Below are 14,633 nucleotides of genomic sequence, written 5' to 3' on the forward strand. Positions count from 1 at the left end.
CTCCTGCAAAATGGGAGTCTATACAGTTGCTATCCCCTGGAAAGTAATAAAAACAATGTAAACTACCTGAGGGCCATAATGAGATAATCACCACCATTAGAGAATTAGAAAAGGTTAGGGTAGATCTGCTCAAAGCTCATTCAATAGTCAGGCTGGGCCTATAAAGAACTCTAATGGGACCTGGCAAATGACAATAGGTTCTAGGAACTCAGTAAAGTTACTCCACCCATCCAACCTACAGGTGCCTGATAGAGCCTTATTGTTAGGTCTTAATGGATACCATGAATTTTTCTATCATTATGTACTGGACCAAGCTAATGCCCTTTATGGCATTCCATTAGAACTCGAATCCCAAAACCAATCTGCTTTCATGTGGAACAGGAAACCATGAACCTTCCAGATGTTCCATAGTCACACCATTTGTCATAGGATGGTACCCAGAGATTTGGAAAAATGGATATTGTTAGAAGAGATGGTGCTTTATTATTCTATAGATGCTGTATTAACTTGTGATTTACCCTCCTTGTTTCCAGCAACTGCGGCATTACAAGTGTACTTAGGAGGTTGGAAGGTAAATACTGATAGAATCAAGGGCTAGGTCAATCAGTAATGTGCCCATGAGTCATGTGGTTAGGTAAGACCAAAGCAATGCCAGAGGCAGTCACTGATAAAATATAAGCCTTCCCAATCCCTGTAATGGCAAAAGAATTAAAAGCTTTGGTTGGTTTATTGGGTTCCTGGAGATCTTTTAGTCCTCGTCTAGCACAGATATTAACACCTTTATATGCCTTGGTTAAGAAAGGAAGCCAATGAGATTGGGGTACTAACCAACAAGAGGTTTTCTCAAAGGCAGAAATGGTAGTAAAACAAATACAGGCCCTGGGGGTATTATACCAAGTATCTTTTCTGACCATTGTGATATGAAACTAGAAACCAATAACTGGAAGAAGGTTGGAAAACTTATAAGCAGGGGGAAACTTAGCACACTACTGAACAATGGGTCGAAGAAAAAAATCAAAAGGGAAATAAAAATCTTAAAATAGAAACACAACACCTGAAAACCTATGGGATTCTGCAGAAGTTCTAAGAGGGAAGTTAATAGAATAAACTCCCAGAAAGCAGACAGATATCAAACAACCTAACTTTATACCTCAAGGAAACCCAGAAAGAATAAGCCCAAAGGTAGCAGAAGGAAGTAAACAACAAGGATCTGAGCAGATATGTCACTGCCCCCCCCCCATGAAAATGAATCAACTACTTTAATTTTAGAGCATGAGCATGCACAAGTAGGGGAGAGGGGCAGAGGAACAGGGAATCCCAAGCAGACGCCATGCTGAATGTGTAGCCAGATGCAGGGCTTGATCCCATGACCCTGGGGTCATGACCTGAGCTGAAATCAAGAGTCAATGCTCAACCGACTGAGCCACCTGGGCACCCCTGAATCAATTACTGATACATACCACATGAGGAATCTCAAAGTAATTATGCTGAGGGTAAGCAAACAGAAGAATACATACTATATGATTCCATTAGTAGAAACTTTCAGAAAACTTAAAGTAATCGTGAAGAAACAGACCATTGGTTGCCTAAGGACAAGAATTGGAGTGGGGAGACCTGGGATAAATCACAAAGGGGCATAAGGAAAATCTTGATGGTGATGGCTATGTTCATTATCTTGATTGTTGTGAGGTTTCCATGGGTTAAAATCTATCAAATTGTATGATGTAAGCATGTGCAATTTGTTGTAGGTCAGTTATACGTCAGTAGATCTACTTTAAAAAAGAGACCAGGGGTGCCTGGGTGGCTCAGTTGATTAAGTGTCCAACTTCAGCTCAGGTCATGATGTCACGATTTGTGAGTCTGAGTCCAGGTCGGGCTCTGTGCTGACAGCTCAGGGCCTGGAGCCTGCTTCAGATTCTGTGTGTGTGTGGGTGTGGGTGTGGGTGTCTTCCCCTCTCCTGCTTGTGCTCTTTCTCTCTCTCTCTCAAAAATAAACATTAAAAAGAAAAACAGTAAAACAGAAAGATGAATAAAACTAAGCTGGTTATTTGAAAAAATAAAAAAATAAAATTGTGAAACATTTAGCTACACAAACCAAGAAAGAGTCAACATTAGAAATTGAAGAGGAGACATGACAACTCCTACCACAACTCTAGAAAGATCAGAAGAGTTTACTGTGAACAAGTCTAAGCCAACAAATTAGATGATGTAGAAAAAATGGACAACTCCCTAGAGATCTATGACCTGCCAAGGCTGAGTCATGAAGAAACCAAAAATCCAAACAGATCAACAGGAGCAAGGTGAATAAATCAGTAATCAAAAACTTACTAGCTTCTAGAAAAGCCCAGGACCAGATGGTTTCACTGGTGAATTCTACCAAACATTTAAAGAAGAATTCATGCCAAGCCTTCTTAAAGTGTTTCAAAAAGTTGAGGAGGGAATATGCCCGACTCCTTTTACAAGGCTAGCATTACTCTGATACCAAAACCAGATAAGGACACTGCAAGAAAACAAAAGTATAGGCCAATATCCCTAATGAATGTAGGTACAAAAACTCTGACCAAAATATTAGCAAACTAAATTCAATCGCATATTAAAAGGATAATGATGATCAAACTAAAAGTCGTCTGCACAGCAAAGGAAACCATCAGCAAAATGCAATCTACAGAAGGGGAGAAAATATTTGCAAATCATATAATCTGATGAGGGGTTAATATCTAAAATCTCTAAGGAACTCACAACTTGATAAGAAAAAAAATATACAATTTAAAAAGTGGGCAGAGGATGGGACACCTAGGTGGCTCAGTCTGCTAAGTGTCCAGCTCTTGATTTCAGCAGTTTGGGAGCTGGAGTCCTGCATCAGGCTCCATGCTAACAGTGCAGAGCCTGCTTGGGATTCTCTCTCTTTCCTTCTCTCTCTGCCCCTCCCCTGCTCACTTTCTCTTTTTCTCTCAAAATAAAAAAAAATGGGCAGAGGAATAAACATTTTTCCCAAGAAGACCTACAAATGGCCAAAAGGTCCATGAAAAGATACTCAAAATCTCTAATCAGGAATATGCAAATGAAAACCACTAGACCTCACCTCACACTGTTAGAATGGCTATCATCAAAAAGACAAAAGAACAAGTGTTGGCAAACCTGTGGACAAAGGGGAACCCTGTGCACTGGTAGGAATGCAAACTGGTGCAGCCCCTACGGCAGACGGTATGAAGGTTCCTCAAGAAATTGAAAAAAGAACTATTGTATGATCTGGCGATTGTGCTTCTGGTTATGTTTTGAAAGGAAATGAAAACACAATCTGAAAGAGATCTGTAGTCCCATGTTCAGTGCAGCCTTCTCCACAACAGTCAAGATATGGAAGCAACATAAGTGTCAACAGATGAATGGATAAAGATGTGGTAAAAAATTCAGCCACCAGAAATGGAAATTCTTCCATTTGTGAGGACATGGATGGAAGTTGAGGGCATTATGCTAAGTGAGATAAGCCTGAGAGTGAGAAATGCAGTATGATATCATTTATATGTGGGAAGCTAAAAAAGCTAGAATCATAGAAACCTTAGAAATACAGAAAGTTTCTTTCTTACAGACATTAAAAGCTGAAGGCAGCTGTAACACTTGGCAAAAGTAATTTTATGGTCATCAGAGACCTTGACTCCCTTATCTCGGTGCTCCCTATCCTCAGCATCTGGTTTCTATTTCACGGTTCAAAATGGCTGCTTAAACTCTGGTCATTGCGCCTATATTCCAGCCAGCAGAAAGGAAGAGGCATCAAAGCACTGATCCTTCCCTCCAAGAATATTTTTCAGAAGTTGCATGCAGCAATTATATTACAACCCACTGCCAATTTTAGTCCTACTGCCATGCCTACCTGTAAGGTAGGCTGGGGGAATGCATAGTATTTTGGATGTTTGTGTGACCAGCTAAAACTGATGGTTTTATTTATCAGGAAAACAGAAAGGATGGATATCATGGGACAGCTCAGAGTCTCTCCCATAACAACTAATTCCAAAATTCTTTAGAGGAAAAAGTAAGCACTTCATCCCAAATTCCTAATCATTTTATGAGCTCCCGGTACTCTTTAAAACTCTTTTACAAACACTTGGGGTGCCTGGGTGGCTCAGTCAGTTGAGCACCCAACTTTGGCTCAGGTCATGATCTCATGGTTCGGGAGTTCGAGACCCCCCCCCCCCCCCCCCCCATCAGGCTCTGTGCTGAAAGCTCAGAGCCTGGACCCTACTTTAGATTCTGTGCCTCCCTCTCTCTCTGCCCTCTCCTGTGCTCGTTTGCTCGCTCTCAACAATAAACATTAAAAAAAATTTGTAAACTCTTTTATAAACGTTCTGACAGTAGCAAAAGTCTAACAGTGTCTAATAATCGTGAGTCAGACGTGCTCAATTTCAGTGTCAAGGGCGCTGGCAGCAGGTGCCAACCACCTGAGGATTCAGGTTTTCAGGAATTTCGCCTGTCACTAGTGAGGACCAGGGGCCCCTCCCGGAAGGCATGGGATCATGCCTTTGCTTGCGTGTATCTCCACAGAACCCAGCCCTGTGCTCGGCATGGAGAAAATACAAAGCAAGTATTAAGGCACTGACCACATGCCAGAAGCAGAAAGAGATTTGTGGAGATTATCCAATCGAAACTGCACTTCTGAAATGAAGGATCTGAAGCTGGAATAAACCTTGGCAAGTGCTGGCTACGTGTAGGCTTGGCGTAAAGGACTTGAACCCTGTTATCTTGTGTGCATTAGTGATAAAGCTGAGTTTACGTAAATTCAGATCTTGGGCTCTACACTAACATAAAACTTTTTCACTTAACATTTTCTGACTTAATTCTGACACTTTTCCTGCATGTGCAACTTAATTCACATTTGATTAATGTCTACCTCGTTTTAATGGATTTTATTTTCAGTTGGAAGAAAGAAAATTATGTTTTTTATATTGCCTCCATCTCTTCAATTTTACTTTTCATTTTTCCTGAGAAACAGATTTTCTTTTTTAGGTCTCAAAGGGTTTTACATTTGTCTCTCAATATTGTACATAGAGTAAAGTGTACATGCTCTAAAACCAGGTAGCTGGGACTTGAAACCTAGCTTTCTCACTGTCTATGTGACCTTTGGAAAATTACCTGATCTTTCTGTGCCCTACTTTTGGGAAGTGGAGATTAGAAGACCCACTTACTTCATAGATCTATTGTGGAGAGTGAATAGAGTAATATATATAGCCAGCTAGCTTCGTACCAAGCCAATGTTCAATACATGTTATTTGAGGATGATGGGGGATTCTTAAGGATGTTATTCCCTTGCTACCTAGCATATTTTTGGCCAATTCTCCTCCTTTAGTAATTTATAAATATCTAGAAAATTACAACTAATATTGACATTCAACTAAGAAAAATATCACAACATAGTTGAAGCTTCTAAGACCCTATTTTCATACGGTTCACTCAAAACTGAACAGAGGTTAGGGGTTGGTGGAATAAAAATTAAAATGCATGTATAAAGGGTCACCTGGGTGACTCAGTCAGTTAAGCATTAGACTATTTCTGATTGGGTCATGATCTCTCGGTTGAATTTGAGCCCCCCACCCCGTCTGGGCTCCACAGGCACAGTTGGAATTTTCTCTTCTTATCTCTGCCTCCCTCCCCCCATCCTGCCACTTGTTTGAACTCTGTCTCTGAATAAATAAGCTTAAAAAAACATACTAAAAAAAGTGCATGCACAAAGACTCTGCAATGATTGGAGGTGAGGGTTGAATGGGAGATGAAAGGATTCACCTTCCCTCTTGCACTATTAGCTGGCTAAGTCACACATGAAGAGAATTACACCACACAACACTTCTCAAAGTGAAAAGTAGTTTTAAACTAAATTTAGCTATTATTGGCACCAGCAAGGACCACCTTAGTACAGAATATTAAGGTTTAAATATTTAAAAACTGTTTCAGTGAATAAAATACAATTTTGTGTATTTTAGTTTATACAGTGCTTCAGGTTCTCACAGACCGTTTCCCCAAGGATACCTTAGTCACATGTCTGCATTGAAACCAATTGCTGTTGACAAATGGGCTAGATTATTCTGGTTCTGGGGCTGGTTCAGGGCAGGAAGGTAAATTCAAATACTTCTGCAAGTCTCTCTTTCCTCTGGGAAAGTGTTCTTGTCACACCAGAATTTCTTTCAAGAAAATGGCAGCATCTCCCAGAAAACATGGCCCATCACCATTTTCTGCCTAGAATAGCATCAACAGGTGGTGGGACCCACACACTGAGATGGGATGGAGATCTTGCTTCTGCCACTGACCATTTATATACCCCCTGAGAGAATCTTTTCATGTTATTGGAAATCGGCTTCTTCATCTATAAAATGGGGATATTCAAATTTGTTGCTAAAGTTGTTTTTGAGATAATCTGATGTCATTAGCCTGAAAGTACTTTGCAGCTATAACAGATCGTAACAATAAAGATTGGTATTATTTTTTCTCCTTTTAGAGATGAACTACTTGATTTTCAACATTAGGTGCAGGATGTTTTTATTCTGAAATGAGGAGGCTGTGATCTAGAGTAGTTAGTAAGAGGGGATTTTTGAGCAGAGACATTTGGGTTTTAATCCCAGTTCTAAGTGTAAATTGTGACCTCAGGAATGCCTTTAACCTCTCCAAATCTTGGATTCCTATCTATAAATTGGAGATAATAGTTGTGTATAATCTATAGAATTTATAAGATTTAAATAGATTAATATTCTTCAGCAGAACACAGGCAGACCTTGAAGATATTGCAGATTTGGTTCCAGACCACCACAGTAAAGTGGATACTGTAATTAAGTGAGTCAAATTAATTTCCTTATTTCCCAGTGCAAATAAAAGTTATGGAATCTAGACACACTCTATGGTGTCAATTTCAAGCATTCAAAATTTACTTAACGTAGGTATTATAATGACCGTCATTTGTCAGTGATATCAACAACACTGATAAAATATCTTCTTTGTAATTCTTCATAGTTAAAAAGAAAGGTGGTAGGAAGTCTTTGTAGACTCATGAAAGAAAGCTTTTTGAGAAGACACTATGGAAGGATAGATTGTTTTTATGAATTTTATGGTGGTATCCTTTAAAAAAATTTTTTTAATGTTTTTATTTTTGAAGGAGAGAGAAAGCGAGACAGAGCATGAGCGGGGGAGGAGCAGAGAGAGAGGGAGACACAGAATTAGAAACAGGCTCCAGGCTCTAAGCTGTCAGCACAGAGCCCGACGTGGGGCTTGCACCCACAAACTGTGAGATGACCTGAGCCGAAGCTGGACGCTCAACCGACTGAGTCACCCAGGCGTCCCAAATTTTGTGGTCATATCTTTTTAAACGGAAAATGGGAAACGTTTCTTGAGTGTTGCTACGAGCAAGACACTGAGATTAAATTTGAAATTAATGTCACTAAATAAACAGTCTTTAGCTTGGCTCAGAAGTTTTAAGAAGAGTGCCAGAACCATCTGTGTTCTCTGAGCAACTTCTCCCTTTGAAGGAAACGTGATTATCCAAAGAAGGATCCTCCAAAGTAAGGTTGGGAAAATGTAACACATCATGTGTACTAAGTTGACAGTCAAAAGCTTTGAAGATTGTATGAAAGTTGAATGCCCTCCTTAGGGGTACCAGCTTCCAGCCTGTGTGAGCATATCTCACACTCCTCCAGTCACTTAAGAGCTAGTGATTCATCCAAAATCCAGGTGTCTCTCCCAAAGAGTCGTTAGCGAAATAATAGTATTTGTTTGTGAAAAGCACTGGAAGAAAAAGAATAATTCTGAGCAGCACAATAACCACACTGCAGAACTGTGAATAGAGCAGGAGTCTTCCTAAACGTAGAAACCAATGCTAACTAATGCGGCCAGCAGAAATTTCAGATTTGGTAATGAAGAGTGGTTGCTGAATATTCATAGAGCGTGTCATTAAAGGACCTGGCCAAGTTAAAATAAATTCATCTAGATTTTCTGAGAAATAAACAATGAATCTTTAACAATGAAACCAAAAGCTAGAAAATTTGAAATAAAGTACTTACTGGCCCTTCCTTAACTTCTCTTCCACCCTGTTCTTAGCTCTAGTTGGGAGAAAGTTGCTACTTCTTTTTTTCCTTTTTTCGTTTTCTCCCCAGCTATATATTATCCATGATCATTGGCTTCTTCTTCTTCTTCTTTTTTTAGTCTATTTTTTGACAGAGCATGACTTGGGAAGGGGCAGAGAGAGGGAGAGAGGACCCCAAGCAGACTCCAAGCTGTCAGCACAGAGCCTGATGCAGGGCTCAATCTCATGAACCACTGTGAGATCATGACCTGAGCAGAAATCAAGGGTCTGATTCTCAACGGACTTAGTCACTGAGGCACCCGATCATTGGCTTCTTTTTAAAGAATAATTTGTTTCTTAAAGACCGTTACCCTAATAAAACTTTACATAGCCTTTGGCAAAAAACATCTATATCTGAGTCTGAATAATCTCAATTTGTATTCCCTGATTTTAGTCTGAGAATGAGGTCATGTTAATTCTTTTCTTTCCCCACTCTGAATAGAACTGACAAAAAAATTAATTGGCTGCTTTACTATATCTTCCAACACTAAAATCACTTTACTATAATTAAGGGATTGGTGCCAGAAAACACTAAAGCTTAGGACAGTTTGAATCAATCAGTGAAGACCATGCCATGTCTGGTGGGGGAAACTGAGGAAAGCAAGAGGCAACCATTCTGGCTCTGAGATAGCATGAGACAGAGGACCTCCAAGCTGGCTTCTGCCTAGTGGTGCTTCCCTTGGATGTTTCCCTGCAGTTCTCAGGGGACAAGAGCTCCCCTTCAGGACTCTCCATCTTCTGTTGACCCTAGCTGACCTCCACATTCCCCCTGCCAGAGCCCCTCGGGGCTCCTGGGAAACAGAACGTGGCTCTTACCAAATTGTATAATGCCTTGCTGTCTCAGTTGATTTATTTAATAGTCCTGTACCACAGAGATAATTAGAGGAAAACCTACCTATTGAGGAATAGCTTCTAACTAGGATGTGCCAGCTTATCAGTAATCCTACCTCAGACTTTCATAGAGACATTTTTATTTGAAGATCAAAAGAACTGCTTTTTAAGACCTGCTGACAAGTAGGATCATTATACATTCCAGACCAACCCTCTATTTGTGGAAATAGGAATCCTACTCCTTGCTCTGTGAAAGACTTCTCCAAAAAGAAACGAAAGAGAGAACATAATCCTTCCCTGGGAGATACTATTCTTCCCTGTTGGAAAGAAGAGGAAATCTTAACTCACTTCTGTAAACTCTAAAGGGTTCTGATCAGTCTCACTGAAGCTAGTTGAATTTAACATAAATAAGTTTGAGTGTATGTTATGTTTAGTGTTTCTACATTTTAATAGTATTTTTATTTTATTTTATTTTATTTTTTATTTTTTTAATATGAAATTTATTGTCAAATTGGTTTCCATACAACACCCAGTGCTCATTCCAACAGGTGCCTTCTTCAATACCAATCACCCACCTTCCCCTTCCTCCCACCCCCCCATCAACCCTCAGTTTGTTCTCAGTTTTTAGGAGTCTCTTATATTTTGGCTTCCTCCCTCTCTAACCTCTTTTTTTTTTCTTCCCCTCCCCCATGGTCTTCTGTTAAGTTTCTCAGGATCCACATAAGAGTGAAACCATATGGTATCTGTCTTTCTCTGTATGACTTATTTCACTTAGCATAACACTCCAGTTCCATCCACGTTGCTACAAAAGGCCAGATTTCATTCTTTCTCATTGCCATGTAGTATTCCATTGTGTATATAAACCACAATTTCTTTATCCATTCATCAGTTGATGGACATTTAGCCTCTTTCCATAATTTGGCTATTGTTGAAAGTGCTGCTATAAACATTGGGGTACAAGTGCCCCTATGCATCAGCACTCCTGTATCCTTTGGGTAAATTCCTAGCAGTGCTATTTCTGGGTCATAGGGTAGATCTATTTTTAATTTTTTGAGGAACCTCCACACTGTTTTCCAGAGTGGCTGCACCAGTTTGCATTCCCACCAACAGTGCAAGAGGGTTCCCGTTTCTCCACATCCTCTCCAGCATCTATAGTCTCCTGATTTGTTCATTTTGGCCACTCTGACTGGCATGAGGTGATATCTGAGTGTGGTTTTGATTTGTATTTCCCTGATGAGAAGTGATGTTGAGCATCTTTTCATGTGCTTGTTGGCCATCTGGATGTCTTCTTTAGAGAAGTGTCTATTCATGTTTTCTGCTCATTACTTCACTGGATTATTTGTTTTTCGGGTGTGGAGTTTGGTGAGCTCTTTATAGATTTTGGATACTAGCCCTTTGTCTGATATGTCATTTGCAAATACCTTTTCCCATTCTGTTGGTGGCCTTTTAGTTTTGTTGATTGTTTCCTTTGAAGTGCAGAAGCTTTTTATCTTCATGAGGTCCCAATAGTTCATTTTTGCTTTTAATTCCCTTGCCTTTGGGGATGTGTCAAGTATGAAATTGCTACGGCTGAGGTCAGAGAGGTCTTTTCCTGCTTTCTCCTCTAGGGTTTTGATGGTGTCCTGTCTCACATTCAGATCCTTTATACATTTTGAGTTTATTTTTGTGAATGGTGTAAGAAAGTGGTCTAGTTTCATCCTTCTGCATGTTGCTGTCCAGTTCTCCCAGCACCATTTGTTAAAGAGACTGTCTTTTTTCCATTGGGTATTCTTTCCTGCTTTGTCAAAGATTAGTTGGCCATACTTTTGTGGGTCTAGTTCTGGGGTTTCTATTCTATTCCATTGGTCTATATGTCTGTTTTTGTGCCAATACCAGCTTTTGATGATTACAGCTTTGTAGTAGAGGCTAAAGTCTGGGACTGTGATGCCTCCCACTTTGGTCTTCTTCAAAAGTACTTTGGCTATTCAGGGTCTTTTGTGGTTCCATACAAATTTTAGGATTGTTTGTTCTAGCTTCAAGAAGAATGCTAGTGCAATTTTGATTGGGATTGCATTGAATGTGTAGATTGCTTTGGGTAGTATTGACATTTTAACAATATTTATTCTTCCAACCCATGAGCATGGAATGTTTTTCCATTTCTTTGTATCTTCTTCAATTTCCTTCATAAGATTTCTATAGTTTTCTGCATACAGATCTTTTACATCTTTGGTTAGGTTTATTCCTAGGTATTTTATGCTTCTTGGTGTAATTGTGAATGGGATCAGTTTCTTTGTCTTTCTGTTGCTTCATTATTAGTGTATAAGAATGCAACTGATTTCTGTACATTGATTTTGTATCCTGCGACTTTGCTGAATTCATGTATCAGTTCTAGCAGACTTTTGGTGGAGTCTATCGGGTTTTCCATGTATAATATGTCATCTGCAAAAAGTGAAAGCTTGACTTCATCTTTGCCAATTTTGATGCTTTGGTTTCCTTTTGTTGTCTGATTGCTGATGCTAGCACTTCCAACACTATGTTAAACAACAGCAGTGAGAGTGGACATCCCTGTTGTGTTCCTGATCTCAGGGGGAAAGCTCTCAGCTTTTCCCCATTGAAAATGATGTTAGCTCTGGGCTTTTCATAAATGGGTTTTATGATGTTTAAGTATGTTCCTTCTTCCTGACTTTCTCGAGGGTTTCTATTAAGAAAGGATGCTGGAAAAAAAAAAAAAAAAAAAAAAAAAGGATGCTGAATTTTGTCAAATGCTTTTTCTGCATCAATTGACAGGATCATATGGTTTTTATCTTTTATTAATGTGATGTACCCCATTGATTGATTTGTGAATGTTGAACCAGCCCTGCAGCCCAGGAATGAATCCCACTTGATCATGGTGAATAATTCTTTTTATACGCTGTTGAATTTGATTTGCTAGTATCTTATTGAGAATTTCTGCATCCATATTCATCAGGGATATTGGCCTGTAGTTCTCTTTTTTTGATAGGTCTCTGTCTGGTTTGGGAATCAAAGTAATACTGGCTTCATAGAATGAGTCTGGAAGTTTTCCTTCCCTTTCTATTTTTTTGGAACAGCTTGAGAAGGATAGATATTATCTCTGCTTTAAATGTCTGGTAGAACTCCCCCCTGGGAAGCCACCTGGTCCTGGACTCTTATTTGTTGGGAGATTTTTGATAACTGATTCCATTTCTTCACTGGTTATGGGTCTGTTCAAGCTTTCTATTTCCTCCTGATTGAGTTTTGGAAGCGTGTGGGTGTTTAGGAATTTGTCCATTTCTTCCAGGTTGTCCAGTTTGTTGGCATGTAATTTTTCATAGTATTCCCTGATAATTGCTTGTATTTCTGAGGGATTGGTTGTAATCATTCCATTTTCATTCATGATTTTATCTATTTGGGTCATCTCCCTTTTTTTTTTTTTGAGAAGCCTGGCTAGAGGTTTATCAATTTTGTTTATTTTTTAAAAAACCAACTCTTGGTTTCATTGATCTGCTCTATAGTTTTTTTAGATTCTATATTGTTTATTTCTGCTCTGCTCTTTATTATTTCTCTTCTGCTGGGTTTGGAGTATCTTTGCTGTTCTGCTTCTATTTCCTTTAGGTGTGCTGTTACATTTTGTATTTGGGGTTTTTCTTGTTTCTTGAGATAGGCTTGGATTGCAATGTATTTTCCTCTCAGGACTGCCTTTGCTGCGTCCCAAAGCGTTTGGATTATTGTATTTTCATTTGTTTCCATATATTTTTTAATTTCTCCTCTAATTGCCTGGTTGACCCATTCATTCTTTAGTAGGGTGTTCTTTAACCTCCATGCTTTTGGAGGTTTTCCAGACTTTTTCCTGTGGTTGATTTCAAGCTTCATAGCATTGTGGTCTGAAAGTATGCATGGTATGATTTCAATTCTTGTATACTTATGAAGGGCTGTTTTGTGACCCAGTATGTGATCTATCTTGGAGAATGTTCCATGTGCACTTGAGAAGAAAGTATATTCTGTTGCTGTGGGATGCAGAGTTCTAAATATCTGTCAAGTCCATCTGTTCCAATGTATCATTCAGGTCCCTTGTTTCTTTATTGATCCTGTGTCTAGGTGATCTATCCATTACTGTAAGTGGAGTATTAAAGTCCCCTGCAATTACCACATTCTTATCAATAAGGTTGCTTATGGTTGTGATTGTTTCATATATTTGGGGTCTCCCGTATTTGGCGCATAGGCATTTATAATTGTTAGCTCTTCCTGATGGATAGATCCTGTAATTATTATATAATGACCTTCTTCATCTCTTGTTACAACCTTTAATTTATTTATTTATTTATTTTTATTTTTTTTTATTTTTTATTTTTTTAAACATTTATTCATTTTTGAGAGTGAGAGAGACAGAGCATGAGCAGGGGAGGGACAGAGAGAGAGGGAGACACAGAATCCGAAGCAGGCTCCAGGCTCCGAGCTGTCCGCACAGAGCCTGACGCGGGGCTCGAACTCACGAAAGGGAGTTCATGACCTGAGCTGAAGTCAGATGCCCTACCGACTGAACCACCCAGGCGCCCCACAACCTTTAATTTAAAATCTAGTTTGTCTGATATAAGTATGGCTACTCCAGCTTTCTTTTGACTTCCAGTAGCATGATAGATCTCCATCCCCTCACTTTCGATCTCAAGGTGTCCTCAGGTCTAAAATGAGTCTCTTGTAGATAGCAAATAGATGGGTCTTGTTTTTTTAATCCATTCTGATACCCTATGTCTTTTGTTGGAGCATTTAGTCCATTTACATTCAGTATTATTATAGAAAGATATGGGTTTAGAGTCATTGTGATGTCTGTAGTTTTCATGCTTGTAGTGATGTCTCTGGTACTTTGTGGTCCTTGCAACATTTCACTCACAGAATCTCTCTTAGGATCTCTTGTAGGGCTGGTTTAGTGGTGATGAATTCCTTCAGTTTTTGTTTGTTTGGGAAGATCTTTATCTCTTCTTCTATTCTGAATGACAGAGTTGCTGGATAAAGGATTCTCAGCTGCATATTTTTCTGTTCATCACATTGAAGATTTCTTGCCATTCCTTTCTGGCCTGCCAAGTTTCAGTGATAGGTCTGTTACTAGCCTTATAGGTCTCCCTTTATATGTTAGAGCATGTTTATCCCTAGCTGCTTTCAGAATTTTCTCTTTATCCTTGTATTTTTCCAGTTTCACTATGATATGTCATGCAGAAGATCTATTCAAGTTACGTCTGAAGGGAGTTCTCTGTGCCTCTTGGATTTCAATGCCTTTTTCCTTCCCCAGATCAGGGAAGTTCTCAGCTATGATTTGTTCAAGTATACCTTCAGCCCCTTTCTCTCTTCCTCTTCTGGAATTCCTAATATATGGATTTTGTTGTATTTGATTGCATCACTTAATTCTCTAATTCTCCCCTCATACTCCTGGATTTTTATAACTCTCTTTTTCTCAGCTTCCTCTTTTTCCATAATTTTATCTTCTAATTCACCTATTCTCTCCTCTGCCTCTTCAATCCGAGCTGTGGTCACCTCCATTTTATTTTGCACTTCATTTATGGCATTTTTTAGCTCCTCATGACTATTTCTTAGTCCCTTGATCTCTGTAGCAATAGATTCTCTGCTGTCCTCTATACTTTTTTCAAGCCCAGCGATTAATTTTATGACTATTATTCTAAATTCCTGTTCTATTATATTGCTTAAATCATTTTTGATCAATTTGTTAGTTGCTGCTACT

Source organism: Panthera pardus, unplaced genomic scaffold (genome assembly GCF_024362965.1).
Source record: "Panthera pardus isolate Hobbes unplaced genomic scaffold, ASM2436296v1 HiC_scaffold_15, whole genome shotgun sequence".
Taxonomy (NCBI): Eukaryota; Metazoa; Chordata; class Mammalia; order Carnivora; family Felidae; genus Panthera; species Panthera pardus.